At 32.6% G+C, this 16321-nt stretch overlaps 1 long non-coding RNA gene across 1 annotated transcript; it reads right to left on the reverse strand.

Moving 5' to 3' along the window:
• Window positions 1–12668: 12668 nt before the first annotated feature.
• On the reverse strand, window positions 12669–16321 carry LOC110008480 (uncharacterized). Its single transcript, XR_016043550.1, has 2 exons — window positions 13776–16321; window positions 12669–13694 (listed from the first exon to the last, which is right to left on the reverse strand). It is a non-coding gene; the product is annotated as an uncharacterized LOC110008480 (long non-coding RNA).

A 16321-nucleotide genomic window follows, 5' to 3' on the forward strand; every position in this document is an offset into this window, starting at 1 on the left:
AACGAATCATCGATATTAGCGGGCGTCTGACTATTCCCAAATCCCTGAGTGTTAGTGTTTTGTTGTGTTCCCAATCCAAAATCCTCGACGCTTGTTCATCCTTCATGCTCACCTGCACTGTCTTGCTCATCCCTACATTGTTGCTGTTGGGACTCGATATATGAATAATATGGCTGGGATAGGGTGGCCTCAGAATCATCATCTCTCTCATTTTCTCTTAGACCCCCTTCCCACTCTCCCTCATTAGGTGCAATATCACCGACATATTGTGGATACATTGGCTGGCTGCTTCCTCTTTCATGCTGCTTATCACTTTCTTCAATATCTTCATCACCGATAGCCTCAAGGAACGCTCTCTTGTGCAACACTGGCTCCTCCTCTTCTACTACCCATTGGTCTGCTGTGTCTGTGACAAATATTGTGTCTAAGTCTATCGGCCCATAGTCTTCAAGCTTCCTTCTTATTTGTCGCTCTTTGAGGTTTAAATTATAATGAACGTAGACTAGTTTATGAAGCTTCTCAGAAGCGAGTCGATTCCTCCTAGTAGTGTGCAACCATTGAAACGTACTCCAGTTGCGCTCACAGCCAGTAGCAGAATATGTATGGGAGAGCACCTTGATTGCTATCCTCTTTAGGTGAGGTGCATCAGTACCATATATCTCCCACCATTCAGCTGGATTAAAATATAAAAAGCATTGTAAGGGCAAGAACAATTCATAAGATTAAATATATGAATAAACAAAATATTAGAGAGGGGATAACCTGGATCCATCATAGTTCGAGAATTTCTGGCAAGTCTAGTTCCGAAGGATCCTATAGCATCCCTATACATAACAAGCTAAAACAAATATATTACGTTTTAGTGCATTATTCCTCACAAATATAACAACTCAATGAAGTTCTTACCCAAACATTAAATAATACCTATTGTATTGCTGCCACTTGGTTTCGATGGCTTCTCTCCAACCTTGCAATAATGTATCTGACCCCTTCCATAATCTTGTGGGGTTGTTCAGGTGTCAAATAGAAAAATTTTCGGTTGAAGTAATAACCTAAAAAATATATAGGTAGAAAAATGTCATTTACAATTTCATAAAAAAATGATTTAAACTGAAACATTGTAATGATATAAATATATATTTACCAGCATAATGAATTGGACGTCCAAATTTGGTGTTCCACCTCTTTTCTATAATCTCGATCACTTTGCTAGCAAAATTACACTTCTCCCCAATAGCTGATTTCGCCCTCTCAATACCTTCATAAAAGATACCCATGGTAGCTTTCTTGTCAGCATCCACCATTCTTAACACCGTGACCAAAGGGGCAGTGGCCTCTACAACACAGGAACATCGAGACCAGAACAGCCTATTTGAGATTATATTGTCCACTTTTATACCGGTACTGGACTTCGAGAGGCGGTCATTTAACCACTCTTCACAAGTAAACAATTTCTTTAATGCACCTTCAGATTGTCGAATGGAGTCCACAGCTAAGTAATCGGTCGCAAAGCGGGTTATGGCAGGCCTGATTATCTCTTTTTTCTTAGAGTGTTCTCTAAAAAGAAATAATATTTTAGAGTGGTTGTATATAAATCTCGACACCAACCTTGCTTCATCTAGAGTCTCCTTCACAATTTTGATCTCACCGATTTCCTCTAACATAAGATCGATGCTGTGTGCAGCACACGGGGTCCATACTAGATGCTTCCTCTTATCCATCAACTTGCTGCCCGCAGAAACACATGCACGCACATTGTCCGTAATAAACTGGACTACATGCTTATCTCCCACCTCCTCCACTATCTGATCATATAGTCGTACGCAGAAGTTTGCATCCTTCTTCGTCCCTGATACGTCTTTGCTAGACAAAAAAACTGTACCTTTTGGGGAATAGGCCAAGAAGTTTAAAAACTCATTTTTGCTAACTTTATTCAACCAACCATCACTCATGAGAGTAATTCCTGTCCTTGGCCAACTCTGTTTATATTCTTCAATCCACTTTTTAACTTCCTCTACCTCTTCATCTAATATTGGCCCACTAAGCTCATATGCCGTCGGGGGTTTTACCCCGGGCTCGACTCTCTGGATTGCACTAATCATAGGTGGAAAATATGGGCTATTGGCTGCATCAAAGGGAATCCCTTTATCGTAAAACCATTTACCAATATATCTCCCTAACATGTTTCTTGTACCTTTAACCATGCCTTTTAGGGTCATCTGTTGTGACTTAGGCTTTGAGAGAAATGGGTCTTTACGACCATGACCTGCAATACTGGCACTCCTATGTAACTTAGAAACAATTTCTTCAACAACTGATTCTCCTTGATACATATTGCCACCAATCCCTCCATACATATTTGAGCTGGGCCCGCCATACATGCTCGAGCTGGGCCCGCCATGCATATCTGAACTAGGCCCACCATGCATATCGGAGCTAGGCCCACCATGCATGTCTGAGCTAGACCCACCGGGCATTCTAAACCCACGTTCCCTCTGATATTGTTCATGTAAACTCAATCTTGTGGCAATGTCCAGCTCATTATTATATTGCTCTTCTAGGTCATAATTATATTGCTCTTCTGTATCATTCCTGCTTGATGGTGTATATAAACTAGCTATCTCCTCATTCATCCTATGTTTTGCAATTTTTTTACCTTTGCTAGCATTAAGAATTGCCACCATCTGTTTTTTTACATTACTAGGGGCACTAGTGCATGCAGAAACTTCTCCCTTAACCCCTGCCAAGTGTTGCTTGAACCTATGTACCCCACTACTTATCACTCTTTGACAGTAATTACAAATAATTTTGTCTTTCTTGTTGGGATCAAGTCTGACCCCATGTTGCCATGCAGGGTCTTCTGTAGATCTTGACATGATTCAACTGTTTTAAGATGTAAAAAGTTTAAATTAACTTGACAGTTCAAAAAGAAAAATAATCACCATGTGTAGTGATAATATGTTGCGGTAGTTCATGTAGTCATATTCGTTGTTATTTGTTATTGCAAAATACCTTTTTTGACAATAATATTTTCGTACATATCAATTACAAACATTTAGAATAATACAAAATGCAAGCTCCAAACATGGCTACAACTCAATTATCAAGAACATACATTTTTTGCATTAAAAAATTAATAATAAAAACAATTCTTCAAAGAGCCGGCTAACATCAGTCATTCCAACTAAAAAATCCATGAACAACAGATAAAAAAAATAGAGTTTTGTATTAAAAATATAATAACATGCATTTTTTTACATAAATAATCCATCAACATACAATTTTTTCAACAAAAACTTTAACAATAAAAATTTAAAATATGGTTTAATTCCTCATGATAATTAAAACCTTGTCACGATTTTCACATCTTTTCGGAAAATCATCATTTTTCAAAAAATTCGATCATGGAAAAAAAAAAAAAAAATTACAGCAAACTCAAACAATAAAAATTAAAAATTGGGTTTAATACATCATGATAATCAAAACTTTATCACGATTTTCACATCTTTTCGGAAAATCATCATTTTTCAAAAAATTCGATCATGGATAAAAAGAAATAAAAAAAAAAGTACAGCAAATTTTCAAAAAATTCGATCATGGATTAAAAAAAAAAATTAGCAAATTTTCAAAAAGTTCGATCATGGATTAAAAAAAAAAAATCACAAATTTTCTAAAAATTCGATCATGGATTACAAAAAAAAATTCGATCATGGATTAAAAAAAAAAATCACAAATTTTCAAAAATTCAATCATGGATTACAAAAAATTCGATCATGGATTACAAAAAATTCGATCATGGATTACAAAAAATTCGATCATGGATTACATAAAATTCGATCATGGATTACATAAAATTCGATCATGGATTACAAAAAAAAAAAAACATAAAAAAACAAAAAATTCGATCGTGGATTACAAGAACAGAAAAAAACAATTCGCTCATGGATTACAAAAAATTCAATCATGGGTTACAAAAAAAAAAAAAACACAAAAAATTCGATCATGGATTACAAGTAAAAAAAACAAACATTTCGATCATGGATTACAAAAAAGTCGATCATGGATTACAGAAAATTCTATCATGGATTACAAAAAATTCGATCATGGATTACGTAAAATTCGATCATGGATTACAAAAAAAAAAAACAAAAAAAAACAAAAAATTCGATCGTGGATTACAAAAAAAGAAAAAAACAATTACATCATGGATAACAAAAAATTCAATCATGGATTACAAAAAACTCTATCATGGGTTAAATAAAAAACAAAAAACAAAAAATTCGATCATGGATTACAAAAAAAAACAAACATTTCGATCATGGATTACAAAACATTCGATCATGGATTACAAAAAATTCTATCATGGGTTACAAAAATAAAAATAAAAAATAAAATTCGATTATGGATTACAAAAAATTCTATCATGGGTTACAAAAAAAAAAAAAAAAATTTCTGTTTTTCACAGAGTCGTTTTACATAAGCGATTTTAACTCAAAAATTCACCTCTAAGTCAATAAATTACATCCAATTGAGTTTATTTTCTGATAAACAACAATATAAGGAATCAAAACCCTAAATTTTTAACACATTATTTCTAATATATCATGAAAACAAAATCAAAAGGCGGAAAAAAAAAAAAAAAACAGCGGAATTTTGGTTCCGCAGACATCTCAGTGTTCATCTCAAATTTCTTGCTGTAATTGACCAGATTACGTAAAATTGAAAATTTTTAATCATACTAGACACAATAAAGATTAAAAACCCTAATTATTGAACTCATTATGTTCAAAATATGCTGTGAAATAAATCAAATGGCGGAAAAAAAAAAAACCCAAACTTCTTACCTGATTTTGTGAACCGAAGCCTTCAATCTCCAAAAAACTCAGTTTTTCTCAACGACTATCACAAATTAGTAACAAAAGGTTTTGATTCACAGCTTTAAGATCAAAAGGCCTACACATTTTGAAAGATTCATGCCCTATTTGGCATGAAACTTTCTGAAAAGGCGGAAACCCTAAACACCAAATTTTTCGTGATCCAAAAACAACAATTTTTTTCACCCTTTAATCCTTGAAAAAGCTGAATAAAATTGTTTACAGCCTGCTAATCAGATCACATGCCAAAAAAAACAAGAAAAATGATCAAAAAATGACAAATTTCAAAGAATCCCGTGAAGAACACTTTGCAACCCGTGTTCTTCACGGACTCGCCGATTCCGCACAGTGAATCGGCGAGTCACTGTGCGGAATCGTCCGGTTCTCTCTAGAACCGGACGATTTCCGATTTTTTAACCGATCCGGTCCCTTTTCGCGATTTCCGAGTCGAACCGAGCGAGTCCGGTTCGACTCGGCGTTTTTTAAAACGCTGCATAAGCCAAATAAACTAATCTTAATAATGAAATTGTAAATTACACTTAAAAAACAAACTAATCTTAATAATGAAATTGTAAATTACACTTAAACAAAATAAGGATAATTTTTATAGAAGATTGCAACCTTAATTACCTAAAAAAAGAATTACAACGTTTTTCAAAAATATAACGGACATGGTCGTTTTAATGTTGAAAAACCCTCTAATTGATCCTAGAAATATGTATACGAAAAAAAGAAAAATAAGATTTTAAGTCTCAAAAATAGTGCATCTTGCAACGTATTATTTAGACCGTCCATTTTCAAGACTCATATGTTTATAGATCTATTTGATTTTAACTATTTTTAGAGTTTAAAACTTATAACTAGAGACTAGCCAATATTTTTAAGAGTGTCGAAAAAGTATTAACAATATAAAAAATAAAAAATTTGTTATTTCGAAAATAATTATCTAGTAATTCTTAGGTGGTTCTTATAATTTTAGTTAAAAAATCATGCCACGTAGGTCTTCTAAAAAAAGTAGTAGATCTGTAGTATGCGCTCCCACAAGAGGATAATATATGTATGAGAGGCCAAATGAATTTGCACATTTGAGTTATTGGTGGGATCCGAATCCCTCCTAACTGTATGTAGCTCATAGTATTATCAAGAGAGACTATAATATAGGAAAAAATATACAATGATACTATTTATCCTCGGTACAAGGTGGTCATAATTAGTCTTGACCATTAGATGTGAAATTTGATGACTTCAGTTATTCCATTGATCAAGCACAACCTTCAAAATAAATTTTCTTAAACTTTGTAACATTCCCAAGCAATAAGATTTTATATTTAGGAAATTGTGACCTCCTTGCATTAAAAATAAATGGCCTCATTATATACAATCCCATAATATAATTTGTACACTAATGATAGCGAGGGTGACTACTGGGAATAGGCTTAGGGCATCAGTGGTCAACGGGTAGATGCTTCAACATAACGTCCCACCCTCCATTCCCATTGCTACCATATCAAATAATAATAATAATAATAATAATGGAGGTGATTACCATCTAATTAGCCGATTAAACAATGATTGGGGGGTGGGTAGATATGCATTCGAGTTATGGATGGTGATACATTATCAATGACATATCACTTGCCTATTGTGTTATATTGAAAGTCGATGTTAACATTTGGTCCATATTGTTGCTTAGAGTTATGGATGATGATATCATCATGATCACTGCCTGTGTTATATTGAAAGTCATGTTAACATTTGGTTCATATTGCAATTTAGAGTTATGGATGGTGATACATTATCAATGAAAACATTTGGTTCGTATTGCTATTTAGAGTTATGGATGGTGATACATTATCAATGACATCATCATGATCACTCCCTATTGTGATATATTAAAAGTCATGTTAACATTTGCTCCATATTGATATTTATTATTCAATGAAATGATGGATGGTAATAGGAGATAGTAGGGCAATTGAAGTATCTAAACACCACAAGGCAAATAACAGAGTTTATGAAGGGAGGACCTAACAATATCACCATTCTTTGGTAGGTAGGACATAAATGTTTGAAAACTGATAGTAAAAATAGCCCAGTATTGTTTGTTTTCTCAACAACTAAAATGGCTAGGAGTGTTTCTTGGGTCATAAAGATGCAAATCAATGTTTAGGCCAAAAAACACAATAAAATAAAGGAGTTTTGGCTTTTTAGGCTATCAAAGAAATGTATTGTCGTGACTCACAAAGGAAGCAATACCATACTCGGAGAATGGGGCGAACTTGCCTGATGGTATTACTCTAAGATTATTTATCTTTGGTACAAAAAAGCCACGATAGTTTTTAGTTGCAAAGAAGTCAAATACAATAGCTTGGCGAGTATCACAAAGCTTGAAAACATTTTCTTTGAATTTTGGTGTGGTCAATTGCACATCCTTGGGCACTCGTTTTCAAATCTAACAAACAAGAATAATTATGGCATTTTTGCATTAAATGTAAATTATCTTATTGTATACTTTTCCATTTATGAAAAATAAACCATTCTAGCTTGACCATGTGCAAGGACAATATTCTTTCCAATCATTATTAAAGGAAATATTCAAGTAAACATCATAGCATTCAATTATTAGTGGACCAAGTAGTTAACTATGTTGAGTAGGAAAGTTTTGTCTATTGCATCAGAGAGCAATTCCTTGAAAAATTCTTGCTTACCAGTTTGTTTTCCCAATGAAATACATCCCCATTACACCTTAACTGATACACTTTGCCCTTTTTTTGGTGAATGAATCATCATCTTTTTCTCTCCCTCTCTGTTTTTTCGTATTTGAATTAGATCTATATCATAAACTTCAATTGACCTAACTTGCTAAGTTTCTCACAAGTAAATTTCCTATGGTTGCTCAGGCTAATAATTTTGAAGTTGTTCCATGGACCAACCACTTGGTTAGTTAACAAATTGAATATGACCTGAAGATTTCCGAAAAGCCTTATAATTCATAATGCATCCAATTCCAAAAGAGAAAAAAAGAAAAAGAAAAATAAACTTCTTCAGCTCTTAAATTGCAATATATGCTCACCCAATAAATTGATGGTTTAGAGTAATTTTTGGAAGAGTCATTTTTGGACTGGGAATAGATTTGGAGCTCTTTTTGAGCTCCAAATCATAGTTATTTTTCTTTTTAGAAAAATTAAGGTTATTTAACAGCATCAGAAATCCCCAATAAATTAGGACCACTAGAAACCCTACTTTGGTAATGTGTTTGCATTCTCTATGTTTTCGATTTCTTTGTTAGGTAAAACCTACGAATGTGAAAAATTAGCATGTTTTAGCCATTCAACATATCGTTCATGGATTGGAAGTCGATATTTATTCATTGTGTGATATTTTTTCATCGCCACCCATTCACAGCCCTATTAACAAAGTGGATGGTTCAAATTAGAAATTATTGATTTATTCTTTAACTAGTTGGATTATGTGTCTCGTGCGTTAGAATAATAAAGTAAACAATCACGACTATCTCATATATATCTACGTGCTTTCTAAATCACCTCATGATCTATCAATACGCTATAAATATTCTATGGGAAGGCGGCGACTCTATTTCAACTAATTGTATATTTTATTTTTTATTTTATTTTTACAAGTAACTTCATGTAACCTAATCAATAATTGACAATACTATTGTACCATAAGTGTGAGGATGATACTTCTTAGGTATTAAATGAAAATAAGTAATAACAGAAAAAATACCTTGTAATAGTCAACAACATATGATTAAGAAGTTGGATGTGTGAAAACCATATCACATGCATACAATATGAAAGCAAACAAATCATACTAATAACAAAAAAGCTTATAGTTATACTAATGAAATTAATGAGCACAAAAATTCATAATTTATTTTTTAAATAATTTTAGTTTACTGATAAATCTTATATAAAAGGCAATGTTATTTATTTCACTTTTAAAATCTAGGAGAAAAAGTTAAAAAATTTATATTTTCCCTTAAATATGGGAATATATCCTACAATCGTTATAGAGTTAGGGCCCTTCTTATTTTTGCAACACATGATCACCTCTTAACTCTAACTTAATAATGTAATATAGATTTCTAATATTTAGAAATTTATAGTAAAGTTTAAAAGTTATTATAATTATAGAAAGCATAACAACACCAAAAAAAATTCCTTTTTAATAAATTAAAATGAATAAATTATAAAAATAAAGCTATTGTTTAAAAGTGACAATAAAAAATTATTATTTGTGAAAAAAATTCCTTTTGATAACTTTAAAAGCACGTTAAAGGATTGGTCATAAATAAAATCAGTGAGCACAAGAATTCATAATTTATTTTTAAAGAATATTAGTTTATTAATGAGTCTTATATCAAAGACAATGTTACTTATTGCACTTTTAAAATTTATGGGAAAAAATTAAAAAATATATAATTAAAATATATTATAGGTTGTAAATAACAAATTATGATGGTAATAATATTACAATCATACTTATAATTATTATATTTATAAACCTTGCTAGAACCTTCGCTCTCTCTTTGGGCTACAACCCATAAAGTTTCTCTAAAAAAAAAATTGCAAACCATTTGAACATAGAACATTGTAACACAAAATATCAAAAAGTAAAGCATGACAGTGAACCATTATCTCAAAGAAGAAACTTAGTCTCTCAACCAATATAACAAAACCTAAGAGAAAACTAGTAAAAAATAAAGAAATGAGAAATAAACCCAAAAAACTAAAAGAAAAAATGAGATGAGAAAGAGAGCAATAAGTAAATATTTAATATAGAGAGAGACCAAGTTGAGAGAGAAGCGGGAGAGAAAGACCACGTTGTGAAGGAGAGCGAGAGGTAGACCAAGTTTAGAGAGAAGAAGGTTAGTTTTAAATGTGAAAAGAGAGAGGGGTCAAACAAAAATAGGAGCTTGCATGTATATCGAATAAATGATCATTTTTAAAAAATTTGCATGTATAGCGAGAGTGAGAGAAGGAGCAAAAAAGTAAATATTGACTGTAGAGAGAGACTAAGTTAAAAGAGAAGTGGGAGAAAGAGACCACAGAGGGAGAAACATACCATTGAGAGAAAGAGAAAAGGTTAATTTTAAATGTGAGAAGAGAGGGGTAAAAAAAGAGGGAGAGACATACCATTGAGAGAAAGAGAAAATGTTAGTTTTAAATGTAAGAACTGAAAAGAGAGAGGGGTAAAAAAAAAAGAAGAGGAGCTTGCATGCATATCGAAAATAATAATAATTTTTTTTAAAAATGCATGCATATCTAGTATGGTTTTCTAATGAAATATCGTTTTTAAAAAATTTAAATGTATATCTAATAAAAAAAAAGACAATGGAAAAAATAAAATTGATATGCGTACTCTCTCTCTTAGATATCTATTTATCTCATTTTCCCACATCAATCTCTCTCCCCCACATCAATCCTCTCTTTTTTCATATTTAATAAGATTATTATGACCGTGGAGGGAGAGAGACAAAGTTGAGAGAGAAAAACCAAGTTGAAAAACAATGGATAGAGAGCACGTTGAGAGAGAGAGACAAAGGCTAGGGTTACTAAAAGAAAGAGATAAATGCTACTTTTTAAATGGAAGAGAAAGAAAAAAAGCGAATGGCGATAAAAAGAGGAACTTGCATGCATATCTAAAAAAAAATCATCCCCAAAAAAATTACATGCATATGGTTTTAAAATGTTAATAAGAATTGATATTTGTTGACATGATAAGCATCTAAAACTATAGCATGCTTAAATTAGAACTGATTATGTTGATATGTAAGTATTTTTGTTGATAGATCTCTCTAAATGGAAAATTGAGATACCCTTATTCTTTCTTAAAGGGAAAATTGAAAAATGCGTAATCGATCTCTCTCACCACATACTAATTTCACACACTAATTTTAGGAGATTGCTCTCTCTTGATTGAAAATAATGTATACTCTCCTTCCTTTAAAGATGGGAATGTCTCCTATAACCTTTATAGAATTAAAGTCCCTTCTTATTTTCAATGACACATGTCATCCCGTTAACTTTGGCAAAATAATGCAGTATAGATATAGAGATCACAAAATATTATTAACAATTTATTTCCATCTTTATAGTTAATTATTACGACACTTCATTTAATTGATAACTTTGAGCCCTCTCCCTCTCTCTTCATTTCATTTGATCTCTTGCTCATTTTTGAACAACATATAAGGACATTTTATGGTCAAAGGTTACTATCATTTGATTGATAAATTTGATCTCTCTCTCTCTTTCATTTTTTTTAAAAATATAAGGCCATCTTATGGTCAAAAGTTTTAGAGCAGTAAATTTTAAATTCATAATTAGTGCGGTGTACACTAGAATAATTATGTATATACATCTCCCATTTACTATACAGTCGTCTCCTATAACTTCTATTTGCTCCACTTCTCCAACACGGTAGTTAATGATGCAATATACTTTATCTTTTCTTTGATCAATTATGATGCAAAAGTGCACATAAGAATTTAAGAAACTTGAGGACCGTTTGTGAATGATGCAATATACTTTATCTTTTCTTTAATCATTTATGATGCAAAAGTGCACATAAGAATTTAATAAACTTGAGGACCGTTTGAGTTGTATTTAGACAGAGTCATTTAATCCATCTCATGTTGAGAAGAACTAATAGATTATAGATTTCTCTCAAATATACTATCCATCACTCATTGTGATGATCGATGAGCGCGGCGAAGGAACATCTATTTATACACACAACTTTTAATTTACCACACAGGCTAATTGAGGAATTTAAACCTGTCAAATACCTTCATCCCAAATAACAAAACAAAACCAGATGACTGAAATAATTTTGTTACAAACAACCATCTAAATTACATCAAAAATATGCTCGAGATGTTTAGTTTTATACACAAATTTAAAGACTGTCAAGTCACTACAATAAAACTTAAAAAAAAAAAAAAAACATGTCAAATAACTTCATCTCAAATAACATATCAAATAATTAAAATCATTTTGCTGCAACCAACTACCTAAAATACATCTACAATATGCTTAAAAGGTTTAATTTAATACACAAGATGTTTGCGAAATAATTAGAACCACGTCAAATAATTTCATCTCAAATAACTTTACCAAACAATAACCTAGAGAGCTTAAATTTGGTACATAAAATGTTGTGAAAAATTCAAAGCTCTGTAGAAATATTTCAACAAAAATATCCAAAGTTAAATAACTATTTCAAATAATTTCATCTCAAATGCATCTTCAATATGCTTCAAAGCTTCAACATTACGACATAGAATATTGCAGGAAATTCAAAGGCCGGTCATACAATTTTATCTAAAAAAAGTTGATCTCGAGCATCCATCCCAAACAAAACCATCTCAAATAATTACATATCAAATAACAAGTGAATGCTAACATGCCATAAAATGCCACATATGAGTTAACCTCGAGCCATGCAGCAAAGAAAGTAGAGCGAGAAATTGAACCCATCACAAATGCGCACACATACAAACATATATATGGAGCTTGAGTCTTTCAGATACAAGACCCAACAATCATAACCACATCCAAACCAACAAGGGAAAAATAGAAAATAAATTAATGTAATCTTCAGGGAAGGTGATCTTCCTTCCCTTCTTCCAACTAGGCTCATGATCTCCTTTACATGAATCACATTAGTTGGAAGCCAAACAATAGTGAAACAATGAACTCAGGTAATGAAAGGCATACACATGCACTATATGTATATTTACAGCCTATGGGTAAGTTACTTTAGACATTGTGCACGAAAATATTAACATATCAAAGAAACGCAAGAAATCATTACCTCCTATTTAGTGGGCTTTTGTATGTTCCCCTTTGTCTATAAGGCTGCATTCCTCGGTGTCATATGCATAATAAAGATAAGAACAACAATAAAAGCAAAAACCCAAAACTATTATCACAGTCCATGTATTTAAATAAAATTCTGACGTAATTACAAATATGTGCAAAATTGAATAAGATGAATGGATTGTATCAACTATTTTGATAGTTATCCCACAATTGTGTTGCAATTTCCTCTCGCAACTGTACACCAAAATCATGGTCGTCACTACTTTGAGAATCTATCATCAATGTTTCACTATTTTCATCGCCCTCATATGTTCCTGTCATTTCTTGCATCACCTGATTTTCAAACCCTGACTCGATTTCGGAATCGTTTCCTGTTGTCATTCGAATAAAGTTATGCAATACGCATGTAGCGATAATAAGCATGCCTGTGTATCAAAAGGATAGCGAGATTGGTTCTTTAGGATAGGAAAGCGTGCTTTCCATAATCCAAATGTGCGTTCAACAATGTTCCACAATGACAAATGCCGATGATTAAATAACTCTTGTAGCGCCCTCGGAGCTTGAGTATCCATGATTTCATTAAATTGACATTCAACATTAGGATATGGGGCAATAAAACCATGCATATTGAGATAACTTGCATCCACGAGGTAGTACTTTCCTACACCGTAATAGGTCTAAAATGTTAATAGCTACACATTAACCACATACATGTACATATGAGAATTCAATCAGTCTTACCTTGAGGCACTCTTAAAGGATTAGTCTCTCTGTTAATTGCGCTATCTAAAATTCTTGAGTCTGCAGCAGATCCTTCCCAACCAGCGAGTACGTATTGGAAACACCTATCAAATGAGACAGCAGCCAATACATTTTGGGATTGTTCACCCTTTTTATTACGGAATCTTTTGTTTGTGTTGCTCCCAACCCAAGCTGGTATGTGTGTTCCATCGATTACTCCAACACAATCCTTGCAAGCCAATGTCAAGTTAGTTGTAATAAACCGAAATAGCAGCTTAACTAAGTTTCTAAAGCAGTGGGTATTTGTTACCTTAAAATATGGATAGAACATGGGATTGTTTGAGATGCAATCGGGTATTTCTCTGCTAGGGGGTAATAAGAAATCCGGACCCAAAGCTACAACTGCCTTCAACACTTTATTGAAATAATAGCTAATAGTCTGACCAGAATGTTGAAATTGAGCTTGCATCACCCTATTACGTTCATTATGTGCAACTGTGTTCAAGAATGTGGCCACTTGTTCTTCTACCAACACACTTCTCTTATTATGAAGTAGGGATTTTGCTCTCAAAAGTGTACATAGTTTTTTAAAAGCATCCCTTTCCATCCGCAACAAATTGAAACAGTTACGGGGGTTTGAATTCATTATATATGTAACAAATTCAGACCCAGTTCGTGATAAACTATGAATTTGCACACTTGACGATTGTGTAGTATAATACCAGTAGCAAACACAAGTTGCTATCCATGCAGCAGAACATGCAGCAAGATATCTACGAAACTCGGACGGATCCATAATAGTCTACTCTGCACTCACAATTAAAAAAGTTCAATACAAGGTTTATCGTAATTACAAAAGTTCGATTTGAATGCCCGAATCTCACATATATATATATATATATATATATATATATATATATATATTATCACATGTCATAAATAATTGTCATAACAATTAAACAGAATGCCAAACTGAATAACATTATCATCACACATCGAGTTTTGGACAGAGGATCATCATTAGGGTCAATCGAGGCTAGCTACTTGATATAAAGTGACTTTAAGAGTAAACATTGCCTAATGACTGGACGTGTTTGAGGTGACCAAATAGCCAGTCATTGCTTACACCATCTACACTAACTAGCTTGATATTAAATGAAATCAAGTAACTCCCTATAACATATCCCACCAACAATATTTATTAATAGTATATAGAAGTATGACTAGTGATCATGTTTTATGACAACTTGAAATAGAATCAAAATTTGTATTTAGCCCGTGGATTAAAGCTAGGCTCTCCTTGAGCTGAACGGTTTTTAAGGCCATGAATTAGAATGCTCAAGATACTTAGGAGAGGGAGGACAATTCTCTTGGCATAAGCACCGAGTAAGTTGAAAAACTCACTCTGCAGGTGACAACCATAGAGTGGCTTGAAATCGAACCAGGCATCATCTAGGTCCATACCGAATTCATGTTGAGAACAAATGTTTTAATGATAGCATTTTTTTTTTTTTTTTTTTTGTGGGGGGTGAGGGGGTAACCCAGTCCCCAGACCTGATGGATATGAAGTCAAAACTAAGAACTAGAAAACCATTAAAAGTCAAACAATTCAAGCCCTAACATGACCTATGAGTATCAAACTACAACAATTTCATAGGTGAGTATCAAACTACAACAATTTCATAGGCAATTTCAGAAAGCAAATTTCATAGAATTGAATCAAGAACTAGTTCTTTTATCAAACCAATGAGAGGGTCTTAGAAACCAGAGTACATGAAGATCAAGAACCTTTTTGTGTAAATTTAAAATTTTTGGAACTATTATTCATGAGAGATAGAGAGGCTTTCGAATAAACCATGATTGTTAATGAAAATTATTGATTTTGTGCTCCAAGAAACCAAGCATGAAATTAGAGTTGTGAAATATAGAGAGGCTTTCGAATAAACCAAGAACTTGACCTAAGATGAAATTAGAGTCGTGAAATATCTTAGAAAATGTAAAAGCACGCATTAATGGATCCACAAATCTCAAGATGTCCATAAAATCAAACAAATCTGCACATGTTAATGGACACAGTCTTGAGTTCAAGAGTAGAGAATTGCCATTGCACTAGAGAAGTGCCATTGCAAATAGACGCTCCCTTGGACTGTAGTAAATATATCGTCCAATCTCATGAGCAAACCTAAAATTTGCTACAGAGATGACCCCAAAACCAAGATTATGCATTGACTGATGAAATGAACAAAATCAGTACCTCATTAACAGATACAGTGACAGAGCAAATGTTCGGAACAAAAATATAAAATTGCAGACCAAGGTTTGGAATGTATCATCCCATTTAAAGAATAATCCAATAATTTGATATGCAACAATGCTTGAATCCACGAGATCCTTAATACCAAACAATGTCATAGAGTGATGGAAATGACCAAAATCAGTAACATATTATAACAGAGAGACCGATCCAAATATTCAAAATAAAAAATTCAAATAAAAACTTCAAAATATGCTGCAATTAAACAATAAAAAAATCAACAGAAAAGGAGAACAATATACAAAAAAGGAGAGAAGCATATTAATGCAACCAACAAATATTAGCAAATGAAGAGCTCAGCAACAAATAATAAAAAAGAACCAGCAGAGATTTGGGAACATTGAAAAATCAGTAAAAAAAAGAAGCACTGTGGTGGATGCCAAATCAATATAAAATCAGCAACAACGATAAAATCTGGTTTCTTATCAAAATGGGTGTATTTGGTGTTCTTATTTGGTGTTCTGACTTGTTTTTACACTGAAAAAAACAGTAAAAAATTTGAAATTCAATACATAAGTAACAAAATATAAAACATGCTTTAA

The sequence above is a fragment of the Amborella trichopoda genome, chromosome 11 (assembly GCF_054954075.1).
Source record: "Amborella trichopoda isolate Santa Cruz 75 chromosome 11, AtrichopodaSantaCruz75HAP2 v2.0, whole genome shotgun sequence".
Classification (NCBI taxonomy): domain Eukaryota; kingdom Viridiplantae; phylum Streptophyta; class Magnoliopsida; order Amborellales; family Amborellaceae; genus Amborella; species Amborella trichopoda.